Genomic DNA, 19315 nt, shown 5'->3' with positions numbered 1-19315 from the left:
TGAAGGATGGTTTTGCGTGACCTCTGTACCTACACACAAAATAAAAGACAATTCGTTTCAAAACAAATTTTAAAATAGATTTAAAATGGGTTCAAAAGGAATTTTTTTTTTTTGTCACAGCTTTGCGTACGTATGAATGTACATATGAATCTGGTATAACTCAAAAACGATAAGCCGTAGAACTTAGAAATTTTGAATACGGGACTGTTATAAGGTATTTTTGACACCTTCTTAAGCATATCTTCGAGGTGTAGTAGTCAACACGCTCGGCTCGTAATCGAGAGATGCGTAGTTGGAGTCCCAGCGAAGGCATTACTCATTTTTCAAGTCTCCCAGTATATAAAAAAAAAAAAAAAAAAAAAAAAAAAAAAAACCTGATGTCTCTACACTGGTGCCTGATCTAAAAAAAAGGTAGTGGATGATGATTCTCCACCGCCAGGATTTGACGATTGGGTCCCCTAATCCCCAGTCACCCTTTTAAAGGGGGAGTATGTAAGGTATTTCTCCCACCTTCTTAGCATGCCTTCGTGGTGTAATTGTCAGAACGCTCGGCGAGTAAACGAGAAATCCGTGGTTTGAGTCCCGGCGAGGGCAATGCTCATTTTTCATCTCTTCTGCTTCGAAAGCTGATGTCTGTACACTGTTATAACATGTAATTATTCATTTTCTTTTTTTGTTGCAATTGGCAGCACAAACTATATATGTATATACATACACCTTCTCTCATCCGGCTAGGGGAGCTGTATGTTTTTATTCTTAAATGTTGGTAAACTGTGGATTTTTTTCGTGTACTATGAAAGAACATATAAACTGACCACCGTATAACAGAAAAACCAAATATACAACGAACCACGTGCTCTAATTTCTACCCACCACCATTAATAAGGCCCCAAACAGAAACACAAAAGAAATATGTAGGTACAGCTGTAAATAACTTATTGTATACATTCATGCAACTGCAAAGTACTCCTGTAAAGTATACCTTATGCCAATTTGTCAGTAATGAAAATTATGCACTATTAATATGTAACTATTATATGTAACTATTATGAATGTTGTACTGTAAACTAATGCCCGACTATGGCTTTAGTGTGCTCCGTGAGGGTGTACTTCCATAGATGGTTAGTACAATGGGACGATACTACTTTTACCATGGCGATATTTGGCTGTCCTTTGCATTTGCTTCTGTCTATCTGTGCACTTTTCCTTTAAAAGTGATTGAATTAGGTTGTTCTTATGTTCAGATTAAGGTTTTTGTCTCTCTAGTTAATCTGCGCGCAATAGAGTTTTCATTAATTTAAAAGTTTGACTGACGCTTGGCCTAATGAGGTCGTTATCTGTTTACATTTGAAACCCTTAGTAGAATAGTGAATTACAAGGAGGTTAGAATAAATGTAGTAAGCCTTCCCCGTATGTCCCGTGCAATGAAAATGAAGCCATGAAACGCCATTGTTTGATGTCACAACTTATCCCGGCCGCTGCCATAAGCTGACTTCTGGTTTGTTTTGTTTATATTCTAATCGGTGCTGTCTACATGTTAGCTAGTCAGCATTGAACGTTTATGAGTCACCCGTTCTGATTTTAATTCATAACATAAAAAAAATTTCTTAGTATATAGAAAGAACACAAAGATTGCAAACGACTGTTTGAAATTTAACAAAACCTAGGTGCATGAAAATGTGTAAATGATAATTGTATCACAAATACAGCTGATTCCGCTTAATTGGGACAACGCTTAATCGGGACAGCCGCTTATTTGGGACTAATCGTAAAGAACAGATACTAAACTAAGAAGCCAATAGAAAATTTATTTGTTTAATTGAGACAACATTCCGCTTAATTGGGACAGTAAATTTAAGGTCACAGTGCATATTACGAGTTTCTTACGGAGCGTTGACTTACAGTTTATTTCGCATGCGTTGCCTTACAGCTGATTGTGTATGCGTTGCATCACAGGCGAGCGCAAGGGCGTTCTTATTCAGTTACCATTACACCTCGTACGTGACGACTGTTTCGATTGTTGCATATTTATTCACTCACAATACACATCGCGCGTGAACAGTGCATAAACTTATTGTTCAAAAATTGAAACCTTGCCAAAATGCCAAGAAATGATTTGACACTTTCTAGCAAAATTGCTTTGCTAGATAAAATAAAAAGCCAGCCACCTAATCCAAGTTATTGCCGGCTCGCTGAGATAACTGGAGTACCAAAATCTACCATGTCGCGTGTCTTACGACAAGAAAGTCAACTGTGTAAGGAATTGGTTTTACAAGAAGGACAAGCAGGAACATCCAAAAGGAAACGAAGGGGAAGGATCCAGACGTCGAAGAAGCACTAGATCAATGGTTTTCTATTGTTAGTGGCAGAGGCGTAAATATCAACGGCCCGATATTGAAGGCGAAGTCAGAGGAGTTAGCTAAAAAACTGGGCCGCAATGATTTCAAAGCAACTGACGGGTGGTTATCGCGATGGAAAACAAGACACAACATTAAATTTAAAAAAGCGCACGGTGAAAAGGGCAGTGCCGACAAGGAAAGTTCCAAACAGTGGAAAACTACGAAAATTCCTACTTTTCTAGAGAATTTTTGTGCTGATGACATTTACAATGCTGATGAAACCGGCCTCTATTATCGTGCTACGCCAGACGGTTCCTTATGCTATAAACACATTGCACTGACTGGTTATAAAAAGGCGATGGACCGCATTACTGCGTTATGCTGTACAAATATGTCAGGTACTGATAAACGAAAGCTACTGATCATAAAAAAAGTGCTAGACCTCGATGATTTAAGGGGTTGAGCATGGAGGGTTTACCAGTGGAGTACCATGCAAACAAAAATGCGTGGATGACTTCTGAAATTTTTCGAAATTGGCTTACCAGTTGGAACCGAAATTTACAACATAAAAAAAGAAATATTTTGCTGATTGTTGACAATTGTGCGACAATACCACATCTTTAATGCAACAAATGGACATGGGGGTAATAAAAAATTTTAAGACTTTGTATAGTGGGAAATTGGTTAATTACATATTAGAATGCATTGATGAAAATTTATTAACAACTTCCACAACAGCCAGAGAGATAAGCTCAAAAATTTCCCTCTTGCAAGCAATACAGTTTGTCGCTGATAGTTGGCGAGCTATAAAAGCCACTACAATACAGAACTGTTTTACTAATTGTGGCTTTAAACCCCTAGAAATTTCCGAAAATTTAAGCAACGAAGAAAATGAGGATATGCTGCAAGTTCCTATTTGTATTAACTATGAAGAATTTTCAACAATAGATAACAATTTACCATGTTACGATGATAATGAAAACTGTGAGGATTCAATCGTAGAAGGTATTAAATCAAAACATGGAAAATTAGACGAAGATGACAATGATGATGATGAGTCACCTGTGCCTGTGACTAACCAGGAAGCAAAAAAATGTATTGCCACGTTACAGCGTTATTTTATGCAGGAAGGAAATGAAGGGAGCCCTGCATCCGCACTGAATATCTGCGCTGATTTTGTAGAAAAGAAATGCTACAAAAAACAAAAAAACAGACTACACTTGACTCATTTTTGTAATTTTTTAATTTAGAATTTTAGATTCATATTAATTTTAGATAAATATTAATACATAATTTTCTCATTTGTAATTTACATTTATTAAAATTATTGAAAAACTATGTATTGTTTAATTTATTACCGGTTATTGGCCTTAGTTTCCAAAACCAAATAAATTTATTTAAAAAACTGTGAAATTCGCTTAATTGGGACATCCGCTTAATTGGGACAAAATGCCCGGACCCGATGTGTTCCAATTAAGCGGAATCGACTGTATATATATGGCAAAAAACGTGGAATATCTGTGAAGATTTATTTAATTTAACTAACAGTCAATTTTTAGTTAAAGCAACTTTCCTTTCAGTCTCGTCTTCACCCACGCTTTCTTTTCAGAATGTTAATGATCTAGCTGACGTGTATTCAAATGGGGAAGAAAGAAATGCTATTTATAGAAAGGTTTTGCAAGGTGATTTTTAGTTAGTTAGGAAGAGCGTGCTAGGCCTGCTTGAAAGCCATGTTGCTATTGTGAATTATTGTGATTAAATTGCTGTGGCATTCAGTGTGTTTAGCCATCAGGCTTGTTTTCTGTCGACTTGTACAAGTCAGAACCTTCCAAACCAGATTAAATTATCCTGTGAGCCGTTAGGCTAAATTTACTACATTTTATTTTAAATTCATCATTACCTGTTTTGAGTTAAGCCAGAAGTGTTGACTTCATGTAAACCCAACTGGGACATCTGTTAAATTACATTAAGTGAATAAATGGTTCTTTACACTCTACTTCTGACTTTCTGTTGTAATTAAGACCTAAGGATTAATCCTCATACAGTCTTTTAGAGCTTGTTGTTTATGCTACCCAAAAGAACAAGACTCTGTAGGTCAGTGGAAATTTCAATGGTACTTTATGTAAATTATGCCTAAAGACACCTTTTTTAGCCTGCAGACTTTGATATTTACTCTCAAAAATCACTGTAATTTAATTTAATAATATGTTTCGTACTCTTAAAACTACGCTATATGGCAGCCATGATATGTCGTGACGTCCCGTTGTTGCCATTTCCTTGGCTTTACTTTTGTGGCACCAAGCTTACTTCATCTATTCTCCTTGGTTGTTAAAATCAGTTGGTGTCAGTATCATCATTTAAATTAATCAGTTTTGAAAAATAAAAATCAGTTAAAATTAGTTTTAGTTAATTTAACCAGTTAAAATTAGTTATGAGATGTCTTAGTTATGTTTAATGATTAAAGATAATTTGCGTTGCTATGAAAAGGTGCGATTCTAGCATGCAAGAGTTCAAGCAATGCAGAATGCAATTTACCAAGAAATTCTAAAAGAAACTGTAATATTTTATATTACTAATACAGTTCCTGTGAATCTCGTTGAGGAGAGTGGCATAGCTGAAGGGGGGAGGGGGTCCGCCCCGGGCGGCACGTTTTCGTGGCGGGATTTTTCTACTGTGTTATATGTAATTTATTAAATATTTGTAATCGCATTCTTACTGGTTAAAAGGAAGTATAGCTTTCTGTCACGTCCTATACATTCATTAGCTTTCAGGCAGATCCCAGTTATTATCCTTGCTTGTACTTATTTATCCGTGCTTGTGCTTATCTCTGCTTGCTTGTATGTCCTGGCATGTAACTCTGCGTGTATCTCTGCATATCTCAATAATAAATATTTGCTTTGCGAACCACGGCATTTTCTATGTTTAACATCCTGAAACATTATTTTATAAGTATTAGTGCTGTGGATCGGTATTAGTGCTTTGCCCCAGAAATAAAGGTATAGTGGCAAGTCTATTTGCCATTGAGGTAAATGGTTATCTCACTAAATTGACGAGGTATCGCCAAGGTGCCGATGATTTTGGCGACTAATTTTACAGCCAAATTTGGAGATAAATTGTCAAAAGTCGCAAAACTTGGTGATATTTTGGTTCGGTTATTGTTATTGTGATTGAATTTCTCCCATACAAAATGAAAGCCCGTCTTCTATTTTGAAATTAATAGACACAGTGAATGAAAGTGTAAGGTCTCTGGAAATATTAGACCAAAAAATAGAGGGATTCGCAGAAACATTTCTTGCATATATTTTGCTGCAAAAATTGGATGTTTCCACTCGTCTTTGGTGGGAAAGAGATTCAAAAACAAGTGAGTTACCTAAATTATCTGAGCTTATTACATTTCTAAAAAATCATGCTAGAACTTTGCAGTCGTCAAAGTCATCTAATGTGTTTAATGCGAAAAAGGGTCAACCTATTCAAAAGGTGACTGCCTTAGTGTCAAATGTTAAAGGTCAAGATTTTAAATGTATTTGTTGTAAAAGTATCAATTTTCACAAGTTGTATAAATGTAATTCTTTCTTGAAAATGACTGTAAGTGAACGGCTTGAATTTGTTAAGAAACATAAATTATGCTTTAATTGCTTGGGTTTTAATCCGACTCATACTGCAAAGAACTGTCGTTCAGAATTCAGCTGTCCAAAATGCATGAAAAAACACCATAGTTTACTCCATTTTCCCAATCAAGACATTTCGCATTCACCTGCTACTATAGCGAGTTGTGTGGGGAAGGAGGAAGCACCGGCTAATAATTCTGACCCTCCTTTAGTAGACAACTCGAATCTAAACCCTGACGCCAGATGTTTTGAAATGTTATCTAATTGCAACCAAATAAACAATTCGGAATTTAGTGGTTCGTCTGTAACTGCTTCACAAGTGATTTCGAAGGAGGTATTACTATCTACTGCTATTATTTATGTTAAAGATTCTTGCGGGAATTTTATTGCTTGTCGAGCTTTACTTGACTGCGGAAGTCAGTGTTCGTGTTTCACCTATGATTTCGCTAATAGGCTTGGAATAAAAGGGAGTAAAATTAACATATCAATTTCATGTTTAAATGGAAAAGCTCTATCGGTAAAATCCAAGCTTACTGCTGTGATATCAAACAAGCGTGATTACCACCGTGCTCTCGAATTCTTTGTTGTACCTAAAATTAATGATTTGGTACCAGTGAATTAGTTTAAATTTTCATTTTCACAGCTTCCGAAAAAGATCAAACTAGCGGATCCTCATTTTAACAAGCCCCAGAAAATAGATGCCTTGTTAGGTGCAGAATGCTTTTATGAACTATTGAAGGCTGATCAAATTCATCCACGAAATTCTAGTTTAACTCTTCAAAATTCCGTATTTGGATACATTGCTACCGGTGTAAATGTTGGTTCAAATTCAGGCAATACGATTCAGTGCGGATTTATGAAAGTCGAAGAAGACTTAAATTCACTAATCAAGTCCTTTTGGGAAATTGAGGCTGTTACAGAATCTCTCAAAATAAAAAATAAAGAAGAAGTAGAATGTGAGGAGCATTTTAGAAAAACCCATCAGAGGGATATTGAGGGTAGATATGTAGTGACGCTACCATTAAGGCAAGATGTTCATTTGGGTGATTCTTCGCAATTAGCCACCCAACGGTTAAATAATTTGTGGAAGAGACTAGACAAAACCCCTGACATGTCTAGGATGTATTGTGAGTTCATGAGTGAATATGAAGCGTTAGGGCATACGCAAAAAATGCAGAGTGTGACGGAAACTCCTAAATACATAATGCCTCATCATGGTGTTTATAAGGCAGACAGCAGTACAACTAAGTTACGAGTGGTATTCGACGCTTCGGCTCCTTCATCGTCTGGTTTTTCATTAAACGACTGTTTGATGAATGGAGGTGTAGTTCAAGATGACCTGTTTGCTATCTTGCTACGATTTAGAAAACACAAGGTGGCTTTCACTGCTGATATATGCAAGATGTATCGGCAGATTCGTATAGATCCTGAGCAACGAAAACTTCAATGCATACTTTGGAAAAATACGTTGAATGATGCATCTAAACTTTATCAATTACTTACGGTAACATATGGAACAAAATCAGCGCCTTTTTTAGCAACAAGAGTTTTGAGGCAGTTAGCCTTAGATGAAAAAGATAAGTATCCATTGGCTTCTAAAACGACACTCAACGATTTTTATGTTGATGACATTTTATCTGGTGCAGAAGATGTCACCTCTGCTGTAGAATTGCAGCGGCAGTTAATGGACATGCTACAATCTGCGAAAATGGAATTGCACAAGTGGTGCTCAAACGAAAAAATTCTTTTAGAACAAGTTCCATTCGAAAAACAAGAGTATCGTTTTGGAGAATCTTCACAAAGCACCGTAAAGACTCTGGGTTTAAGATGGAATCCAGAAGAAGACTCTTTTAGTTTTACTGCTTCTAGTTCGTCAAAAATCTGTACAAAACGCACGGTTTTGGCTGATATTGCTAAACTGTTTGATCCTTTAGGTTTCCTAGGGCCTGTAAGCATGCGTGCTAAGATATTCCTGCAAAGGCTGTGGCTTTTACATCTAGAGTGGGATGATCCACTTCCTTTCAAAGAGCGACAAGAATGGGAGACATTTCAAAAGGCCCTACCAGAGCTGAAACAAATCAAAGTCCCTCGTTGCACTCTAATAGAATCAATTAAAGAAATTGAGCTCCACTGTTTTGCTGATGCTTCAAAGTTTGGATATGGTGGAGTAATTTACTTGCTCTGTGTCTCTAAAATTGGCGAAGTTAAAGTGATTTTACTTTGCAGCAAATCTCGAGTATCGCCTATCAAGGTAATAACCATTCCTCGTCTGGAGTTGTGTGCAGCAGAGCTCCTTTCCAAACTTGTGTGTAAGGTAATAACATCTTTGAGTTTATATGTTGACAAAGTTATTCTGTACACAGATTCAACAATTGTGTTAGCCTGGATTGCTACATCTCCTCATCTTCTAAAAGTGTTTGTGTCAAATAGAGTAGCTCGTATCCAAGAGCTAACTAAGGATTTCTGCTGGCAACATGTCAGAACAGCAGACAATCCCGCTGACCTAATTTCTCGCGGTCTGAGACCGGAAATTATTGCTGACAACTCTTTGTGGTTTCAAGGACCAAATTTTCTGCATCAACAAGTCATTAATTATAGTGTTAATAATAACTTTGAAAATTCAAATGAGAACTATGTGCGCTAACTGAAACTTATTTCTAATGTAAATTTGACCGTAACTGTTAAAAACTCTCTTTTGGATTATGTTTTTAGTATTACTAATTGTTATGCTAAATTAATTAATGTTTTTGCTTATGTTTTAAGATTTATAAGAAATTGTAGATCCAAGGAAAAACAAGTAGGTCATCTGACAGTAGATGAGGTTTCGTTAAGCGAAAATAAATTACTTTCCTTAGTCCAATGTCAAAACTTTCCTGAAGAATTCAAGAACTTAAGTAAGAGAAGGGAAGTATGTAAAAATAGTCAGTTAAAATTTTTATGTCCCTTTCTAGATGAATCTCAAGTTATTAGAGTAGGTGGTAGACTGCAGGAAGCTAACTTACCCTTTAACACAAAGCACCCTGCTGTCCTGCCAAAAAATCATAAACTGACTCATTTAATTATGTTACACTACCATATTCGAAACTTTCATACTGGAGCACAAGCGCTCTTGCATAGTGTGAGACAAAAATTTTGGCCGATAAGTGGGCGTAATCTTGCTAGAAAGATAGTAAGAGAATGTGTTACGTGTGCCAAAGTAAAACCAGTATTGCTGGATCAAAAGATGGGAAATTTACCATTAGAGAGACTGAATCCATCCTTTCCCTTTAACCATACTGGTGTTGACTTTTGTGGTCCTTTTGGTATAAAGTATACAACTCAAAAGAAGAGCGTAGTGCACAAGATTTATGTTGCAATTTTTGTTTGCCTCTTGACTCGTGCAGTCCACCTCGAGATCGTTTCAAATTTGTCTACAGAATCATTTATTGCTGCTTTGAAGCGATTTATTTCTAGAAGGGGTAAATGCGCAACCTTATTTAGCGATAACGCTCGAAATTTTGTTGGGGCTAGCAATGAATTGAAGCGACTCTACAATCTGTTGAAATATCCTGATGAATTCTTAACCAAATATCTGACATCTGAGAGAATTCATTGGAAGTTTATCCCTCCCAGGGCTCCTCACTTTGGAGGTATCTGGGAGGCAGGTGTTAAGTCGTTTAAGTTTTATCTTAAGCGTGCAGTTGGGAGATTGATTTTTACATTTGAGGAGTTTCTTACAATTTTGAACCAGATTGAAGGAATTTTAAATTCACGTCCAATATCCCCTTTGTCAAATGACACCAATGATTTAGAAGCTCTTACACCCGCACACTTTCTAGTCGGGCGACCTTTAACATCAATAACAGAGCCTGATTTAACTGATTTTTCTGATAGTTCTTTAAAGCGCTGGCAGCGCCCTACTAAAGTAACGCAATATTTGTGGAAAAGATGGCAAAATGATTACGTCAGTCATTTACAGCAACGATTTAAGTGGTATTTCTCTAAGGATAACGTTAAAAAGGGCACTATAGTTTTAGTAAAGGAAGACAACATGCCCACTTCGACTTTTACTGGGTAAAATAGAAGAGGTAATTTATGGTAAGGATAAAAAGGTTAGAGTTTGTATTGTAAGAACCAAGTCCGGTTTTTTAAAAAGACCAATAACTAAATTAGCTGTACTACCAGTAGATGTTACATAATTTCATGTATATTTCCTGAGATCAAAAAATTGTTATATATATGCATTGTATTTTAATTTAGATGTTGTGCATTTCATGTTCTGTGGTTAATTATGTTTATTGCTTTTGTTCATGTATATCAATTTAAATTTTCTGATATATGATTTGGACTATATGGTGATTTAAAACTATTTAATTTTGGTCATTGTTAACTATGTAACAAATGCCCAACCCGGGCGGTATGTTAAGGCAGAAGTGATCTGGCAACCACGATGGGAGAAAACGACAACGTGGTTAGCTAGCGGCCATGATTAGTGTGCTTGATTGCGTGCTGAGAGGTGCACCTATGCGATGGCAAGAGTGTCCATCCAAACAGAAGTTAAAAGAAATAAAGCTACAGTCCATTAAATCTTAGTGTTTGTGTTTCATGAGTATGTTTATTCTCGAACAGTGGTACTGTGAAGAGCTGTATGATTATTTTTGTGGAAATTTACAGAACTGTGAAGTGTTTCTTTTGTAAAAAATAAATTTTATCAAGTTATCATGGATTCTATACGCAATCAATCTATTACGAACACGTACGCCCGCAACAATCCCCCTTTTTTTTTTTTTTTTCTTTTTTCGTATTATATTGCCATTGCTTGCTTTTAAATCGTAGAGTTTGTTAATCAAAAATTTGTTAAAGTTTTACAAAATGTGAAATTGATAATGAAACAAATTTCAAATTTGGGCCTTCAAATGCCCATATTCGCAGTGTAATCCTATTACGTCATTCAAAATTTGGATGGCTCCAAGTACCGTTGCTTTATCACATACATACATTTATGCAGATTCTTCATTATTTAATTTCTTAAAATATAAAATGGGGCGATAGTATTTGGTGGCAAGGATTTGAAAAGTGATACAGCCTTTTGAAGTTTTCAACGCAAAATCGCAAAACGAAAACAATAGTCCTTCAGGGACAAACCCCCTTTAGACTAATAATAATAATATAATTTTAATATGTTGGAACTGAAATCCTTCTTCATAATAAACATAGAATTTACATTGATTTCTCTATATCACATTATGACAATTTTTTTTAGTTATTTACGTGCATACCATGAACGGCGGCAATTTCAGGCACGGCCCCAGACGGCAAAATCAGGGAATGCCCCGGGCAGTAAAACCTCTTGTTAGACCTGTGGTTGGGGATTTATTTCTTTTCATAAGTGAGAAATGCCGTTCATACCAATACATACTACCAAATATGGAAATCACAAATTTAAGAATTTATGGAAGCCACGCAGGCAGATATTTGTAAAATTCTTGATACCTGAATTTTTGCTTTCCTTACTTAGATTTCACTGAATTTTTGCTTTAGAGTTATTCGTTAATTTCCACCTTTAAATGTGCTGGCACTTTCTGAATGTCGGTTGAGAAATTATTTTTGCGAAGAGACCATCTTAAAAGTTCTTTTAAGCGCGCAAAACTGCATATACGAGGTGCAATGGGCCTATATGGGGTGGAATAGGCACCTGAAGTTTCCTCGATACGGAATGGAATTCCAATTTTTACTATTATTCTAAAATTATTTACTTTTTGATGTTCTCTCGGGGTGAGCCGCAGGCCGCAGAAAATTGAGTCAAGGCCGCATACGGCTCGCGGGTCTCTCGTTCGACAGGTCTGTCCTAATTGTACCCATTAATAAACCATTTATTACTTTATTCTAAAAGAACGGTATAAACAGAAGCCAAATCTCAATTTTGCAACGATACTACGATACAAGCTGCCAGCTCTCTGAGCGAAAAGTCTGAAAATCTCTGAGAAAAAAAGACAAAGTTTTTTAAGAAAGGTAATGTAAATAACATGTTATATAGTAGTGAAGATGGCAGAGGTTTGAGGAGAATGAACAATAGTTCAGACAATAATGAGATAAAAGAGGCAACAACAACGAACTAAGATAAACCGAATGCTGCGGGTACAAATTATGATAATCATAAACAAAAATTGCCTGGAGTGCCTTTGACTGCCGTACCGAAGGGTCCGGTCTCGAATCCTAAAGAAGGCATGGATCTTTGTAAATTTTTGTCTGCGCAGCATTGGAGTACTCAAAATATGCGGTCCTTCAGGGATGGGAAACTCTCGTACCCGCCCCCCTGGGCTGCTGTCTTTCAAAACTTAGGAGGGGGGATTGAGCAAAGAGGTACTGTCAGCTGTATGGTGCCCAAAGCTCTTGCAAATGCAACCACAATATTACCTCCTTGTCACGATGAATTTGGGGGGCTTGTTCGGATAGCAGACAAGCGAGATTAGTCACCGCAACAACAAAAATAAATAAAAATTAAATTTTTGAAAGTATTTCAACATCTTACATCAGAAAAGCGAAAGAGAAAAAACAAATGTCATAAATGTGGACGTTATTCAAGTTATTCAAGTGTTGACACATTTTTTTTATATTTGCTATATTATTTATATCTAGTATAAAAAGTGGTGAAAGTATCCGGATAATAAAGATATCCGGATTTGAACCAAATATCTCCATCTGTTAAAAATCATTTCGGCTTGGAGATCTAAAAACGGTTCCAAATTTTTGGTTAATTTTTTTCCTCTTTCGGCATGCTTATTTGCAAAATTTATATAAACGTTTAACACTCAAAAGTATTATTACTTTTGAGTGTTAAAGTATCTGAAAACACTGGTAAAGTATCTGAAAACAGTGAAAAATAACAAATATTTTATTTAATTACTCTTTGTTTTGAAGCTGTGAATATAAAGCAATTTAAAATGAAATCCCAAGTTTTAAAACTTTATTTTTGTAAACAGGTTATTTTTATATATTTAAAGTTGTGAGTTTTAAGATTCCAATAATACAATGAATAGTGCAGAGCCATTAGGTTATTTTTGATACGAAAGACGTTAAAAAGGCGCAATGCCCTAGCCTGGACTGGAACCTGGACCTCTCGAATACGCCCCGAGTGTGCTGTCGTTACACCACGAAGGCATGCAGAAAGAAGCGACAAAGTACTTCATACACTCCCTCTTTGAAAAGGCGAATGGAGATTAAGAGACCCAATCGTCAAATCCTGGTGGTGAAGAATCATTATCCACCACCTTTAAGTTCGGGCGCCACTGTAGAGTCATTAGGGTATTTTCGATATGGGGGACAAGCACCTGGATTCGCCGGGACTCGCATTATCACATTAAATGAAATCCACTTTCCAATAAGAACACATAGTAATATTTACATTATAATATCTGAGCGGGTATCTTAGGCACATCTGATCGCGACTAAGCCGGAAAGCCAGATTGTGACTGAACCGCTTAGTCCGGTCGAGTTACCTGGTAAAGCCTCAGGGGCATCTCAAACTAATGAATCTTGACAGCAGTTCCCATGAAGGCTGTCGAAAGAAAAAAAAAAAAAAAAAAAAGATCGAACACATCAGCAGTACCTGTTACGTCCGGGTAATTTGCACAAAACACGTTTCAAATAGTAAATGCAAGAGAAACTAAAATGGATGAAATGCTAATACAAAAATGCAAATACAAACTGAATATACTGAATAAAAATAAAAATAATCGAATACAGTTTACTAATACTCTAGCCCACAGAAGAGAAAACTAAAAAACGTGATAAAGAACGGCGAAAATTTTTAGAGCTATAAAGCTAAGTGGGAAAATGAAAGGAAATACGATTATTTTATTTTAAATTAATATAAAAAATGTTAGAATATTTACATAAAAATATTAATATTACGTGCATGATACGCAATAATATTAACATGACAAAAATTCGGTTTATTTTGATATTGAGCCGATATCTCAATATCAGAATATTGATATCTGATGGTAACTAAGCCTGAAAAATCGCCCTCTGGCTCAGCTACATTATAAAGACCCAGGGGTATCTCACATGAATGAAGCTGGACCGCATTTCCCAAGAGAGACATCGAAGGAACGAAGGAGAAGAGGAGTAAATAAAAAACAAAGATTTCAAAGATCGAACACATCAGCAGTAAATAAAGGTGCAATGAGCTGAAACGTAAATAATAGAAGCTAGGTAAATCACATGTTTGTCAAGTTTTATAAGTGTAAGAGCACCTACCCCGTCCGGGTAGCTAACGAAAAATCTATAAAGTACATTGCATGACGTTCAGACATATGCACCCCTCGGACTTCCAGGTGCTTAATGAGAACTATTTTTTTCTCAGCGACAGAATGGACATCAGACCTTTGGAAGAAAGGTGCAGGGTGCAGCGGAAAGTTTTCCGGTCATAAGGGACTAATTATTCTCTTTCCAGGTTTTTAACAAAACGAGGAGAGAGCTTTGTGTAAAATGCTTTTGATGCTGTAAACGAGTGAAAGCAGACGCATTTTAGCGTCGTTACCGCGTCAGCGGCCTTCAAATAATAAATGCAAGGGAAAATAAAATGTATGAAATGTTAATACAGAATTGCAGTTACAAATTAAATGCATTTAATAATAATAATAATAATAACCAATGAACTAGACTTCAGAGGGTAAAAATTATGTATGACAGAGAAAAAGGAAAGTTATGCGAATATTTTTAAGAGTTTTCAGAATCTAGCGCTAAAAAGCTAGAGGGTGAGTAATACCCGAGGAAATAACGGTAATTGATTCATTTCATTTTTCTAAGCGTTACTATTTTGATAACGAACAGTACACACTAAAAGTTAAAGCTTAACTTACCAAGGGCATTCCTTAAGCTTCCAGTTAGATCCGCTCTTGCTTAAATTAAAATCTTCAAGAAAATAACTTTACCAAGGCATTCGAGTCTTTTAAATACTAAGCAGTTGTGCGAAAAGTAAAAGCAATTTAATCTCTGCTACTTGCTGAACAAATCTAATGCGCACTGCGTCTTCCTTCTTTCATTTTCTTTTAATTTGCATTTTTATGAAGCGTGTGACATGATTCAGAAATGAGAGTATGAATAAACAGGGTAAGTCAAAATTTTACAATACCAGATTAACTTAGAACAATAACCTTAGAACACGAATACAAAACATGCGGTATTTTTGTCAGTCATCGCAGATTGGTTAAATTGTGAATGAAGTTTAAATTCCACTGAATTCATTTCTAACGTTGAGTGTAACATTTTCTTTAACGTTAATTACATCTAAACGTTCAGATGCTTCTGAATTGACTGATTAAAAGAGGCAGTAAAGCTGTTGCTTTCTGGTAAGAAATAGAAGAACATTTGCTGAAACAATCTTCTGCTCATTTCTATAATTAAATAATAATAATAATAATAATAATTATAAATTCTGAAAGGGTTTAGATTTTAACGGTCGCCCAAAAGGTTTTGTTAAGGTTTTTCTACACTCTCATTGAGCTCGCAGTGTACCAGTCTGCTATAGTAGTCGCTCCTGCCAATCGCTCCTGCCTCCTTTTTCTCTTTTTAGCTATATTATTAAGCGTCATTTCCTTCGTGCTTACGCCATATACAATTCAGTAGCAAAATTACAAAAATATTAAAATGTGTTTAGAATCCTCGATGAAGTGTTAAATGTTGGCATACTTTTTTTTCCCCAGATCTCTCCGTATATGTCGTGGACACTACTAAAAGATACTAACCTTTTCATTCAATCTAAAAATATTAAAAAAATATTAAAATGTAATGATGTTGTGTTTGCCGTATCTCATTTGTTTGACTATTCAGAACAAACCCATGAATATTATCGCATCAAGGAGTACACTTTTTACGCCTGTCGTTTGGCATGAGCACCATACAGACGACAGCACGACGTCTGCTCAGTTACGCCCCTAATTTTGCGATACAGCACTCCAGGGGGGGATGAGTCCGAAGGTTTGTTAGCATTCTCCCGCTGCCAATAAGCCACATGAACGGACTTTCGACGTATGTGTTTGGAGTGCAAGCGTGCCGAAAGGAAACTATACATTTACAACATCCATTTCTTCTACGAGAGGCCCATTAGCGGCCGAGCAGTAGAGTGGCTGAACACTAGTAGTTCGGTCCGGGTCTCGAATATCGGTAAACGGGTTGGCTGGACGGGCGTTTTCATAGTTTTCCCAATGTGTAACTTGCATGTGAGCCAGTTTTCCTTACAAAGTGCCTCCATGAAGCCATCTTTCCCCAGGCAAATAGCCCTCCAGTCGCTCTTTAAAAGGGGGAGTATATAAGGTATTTCTCCCGCCTTTTTAGCATGCCTTTACGGTGTAGTGGTCAGCCCTATTGGCGCATATTTCGAGAGGTCAGTAGTCCGAGTCCTGGCGAGGGAATTGCTCATTTTTCATCTTTCCTGATTTCAAAAAATTCCTAACGTCTCTACATTGCATGACGTTCAGACATATGCACCCCTCGGACTTCCAGGTGCTTAATGAGAACTATTTTTTTCTCAGCGACAGAATGGACATCAGACCTTTGGAAGAAAGGTGCAGGGTGCAGCGGAAAGTTTTCCGGTCATAAGGGACTAATTATTCTCTTTCCAGGTTTTTAACAAAACGAGGAGAGAGCTTTGTGTAAAAGGCTTTTGATGCTGTAAACGAGTGAAAGCAGACGCATTTTAGCGTCGTTACCGCGTCAGCGGCCTTTGTATGAATTATGGTTAAAATGATTCAATTATTTTAATATTTATTCAAGAATTTCTTATTAAGTTTTCAAAATAAATATTTTAAAAGACAACATGTCTTTCCTTGCACATAACACAGGTGTTCTGACGTTACAGTTTTATTAAAATGGTGGCAGCGGTTCAGATGAAAAAATTCATGCAGTAATTACAGACCTTCAGGCTCTGAAAAATTCACCTCAAGTCTGTAGGACAGCCATTGTCCGATCATCTTCAGTGTTTTGCAGATATTACAGACCGTCAGGTTCTGAAGTGCAGCACGAAAAGTTACGAACATCAGTTCGGAAAAGTGATTTATAGCTCTTCGAAGCAGTAAGATAGAATCCATGAAGAAGTTTACGGACACGAGTCCAGACAAAAAGGAACGACAGTCTCCTGAATACAGCTCATCTTCAGCAGCATAAATTGTGCGATCAACTTGTGTTCGAGAAAAATTAGTGCAGAAGTGTGCGGACAAACCTTGTCCGAAGATCATCAGATCATTGTGAATGTGTAGTGTAGTGAAAAAGTGATACGTGTGTGTGATCATCGTTGTGCCTGAGAAAATTAGTGCAGTGCAGTGTATGGTGTTCAATGCAGTGTGCTCTGTCCGAAGATCATCAGATCATTGGGAAGGTGCAGTGCAGTGAGAAAAAAAGTTATACTTGTGCGATCATCTTTGTACCTGACAAAATTAGGGCAGTGCAATGTGTGGGTTCAGTGCAAGGTATGGTGTTCAGCGCAATGTGTTCTTTGCCCGAAGATCAGCAGATTATTGTGGTAAAGTAGTGAAAGTGTGTGATTCACCAGTATCTATATATTGGTGAAGCGGGTAAATACCTGGGATTTTTATATCGAGGCAGTAAAGTAATTTAATTTATTTCTGTAATTTAGTATATATGTTCACATAACTGTTTGAAGTCAACTTTGTTTTCTGTAAAACTTACAGAAATGTGCTATTTGGGTTTTATGTTACACTAAGATGTGTAAATTTTAGAATTTAAATCTATGTTAATAGATTTTTTTATATCTGAAAGGTTAATGTATTGTACTCAAATTGAGCTTATATAATTGAATGTGTAAAGGAGAAGAATTACTGTAACTTTGGAAGGTTCTAAGGATAGATGGCATTCTGACATTCATTTCTAAGACGTCTTGAATATTATAAATATTAGAATTTTCAGTTAAGGTGTATCAAACATTATTTGTGTAAGAACTGAGAAAAATTGTTTTTTCTATTGAATGAGTAAAAGGGGAATGCTAGAAATCCCCATTATTTTTCATTTTAACGGTCGTCATATTAATGTTTAGTTATGAGCATGTAGATATATGTTTTATAAGTACCCTTTGAATGCATATTTTAATATACCTCAAATTTTGATGAAATTATATTGTATTATCATAAGCAATTGAGTTTAACGCAACTGAATTTAAAGCTTTTAAGAGGTAATATAATCTGTAGTATCATAAGTCCTCAAATAGACAAATTTTTATTTGAACGCATAATGGGCATATTATGATGTAAATTGTTTTGCATTTGTGTTTAGATCTATAGAATATGTTGCGAAAAAAAATTAAGGGTTCAATTTTACTCTCTCTTTGTGAAAATGATATTTGTTTAAATCAATTTTATATATATGTAGTGTGAGGGAGGTAAAATTGTTAGGTGGTTAGCATAATTTTGTTCATATCATAGCATTCTTAGCAAAAGTTAGGAAAGAGGATCTTAAATCCTTGGCTGAAGAGTTAGGGGAAAACGTTAGCCCTGAACTTAGGATATTGGATTTAAGACAGCTGATTAAGGGAAATGAATCCTATGAGGAGGAACTAGTAAAAGGCCTGTTAGAAAATATCACTTCAGAGAGGCAGGATAGAAGTAAGAAAGAAGAAGAAGAGAGGCAAGAAAGAATTAGGAGAGAAGAAAAAGAGAGGCAAGATAGAATTAGGAGAGAAGAAATGGAATTTGAATTATCGAAGTTAAGATTACTAGCCGCTAACGGAAATGACTCTGTAAATGGCGGGAATGAAGAAAATGGACTTGAGAAAAGTCTTTACGATCTAAAAAAAAAAGATTCCAAAATTTGATCTTGAAGAGAACGACGCTAGTTTTTATCTAGTCATGTTTGAGCGCTAAGCAAAGCGTGCGAATTTTCACCAATCAGAATGGTTTTCGGTTTTCTTGACAATTTTGCCAACTTACATAGTTCAGCTGATTATGCGAGAAACAGAGCAGCAGGCTTATGACTACGATTACGTAAAGAGGATATTGCTTAAAAGGCTTAAGCTCAGTCCAGAAAAATTTCGTATCAAATCAAATCGAATCCCAAAAAAAACACTCGAACCACTTGGAGAGATTTTACCTTTGAATTAAGGAATTATTTTGAAGAATGGATTACAGGTTTGGAAGTTACCGATTTTGAACTTTTAAAGGATCTCATGATAACGGACCAAATGAAGCCCCGTGTAAATGTCTAAGTGCGGCTGCACTTTATTGACGAATGGTCGAAGATAACGACTCCAGATAAATTCGCAGAAATGCTAGAAGAGTATGAAAACGTACATGAAACCCGGAAGAAGATATCTCCTTTTCATAGTTCTAGTGTCACAACGGGGAAATAAAAATCATTTAAATTCAAGAGATCCGC

Source organism: Stegodyphus dumicola, chromosome 3, assembly GCF_044657685.1.
Source record: "Stegodyphus dumicola isolate Sdum_Otavi_A_Nest chromosome 3, ASM4465768v1".
Classification (NCBI taxonomy): domain Eukaryota; kingdom Metazoa; phylum Arthropoda; class Arachnida; order Araneae; family Eresidae; genus Stegodyphus; species Stegodyphus dumicola.
Note: the sequence above shows the minus strand (reverse complement) of the source record.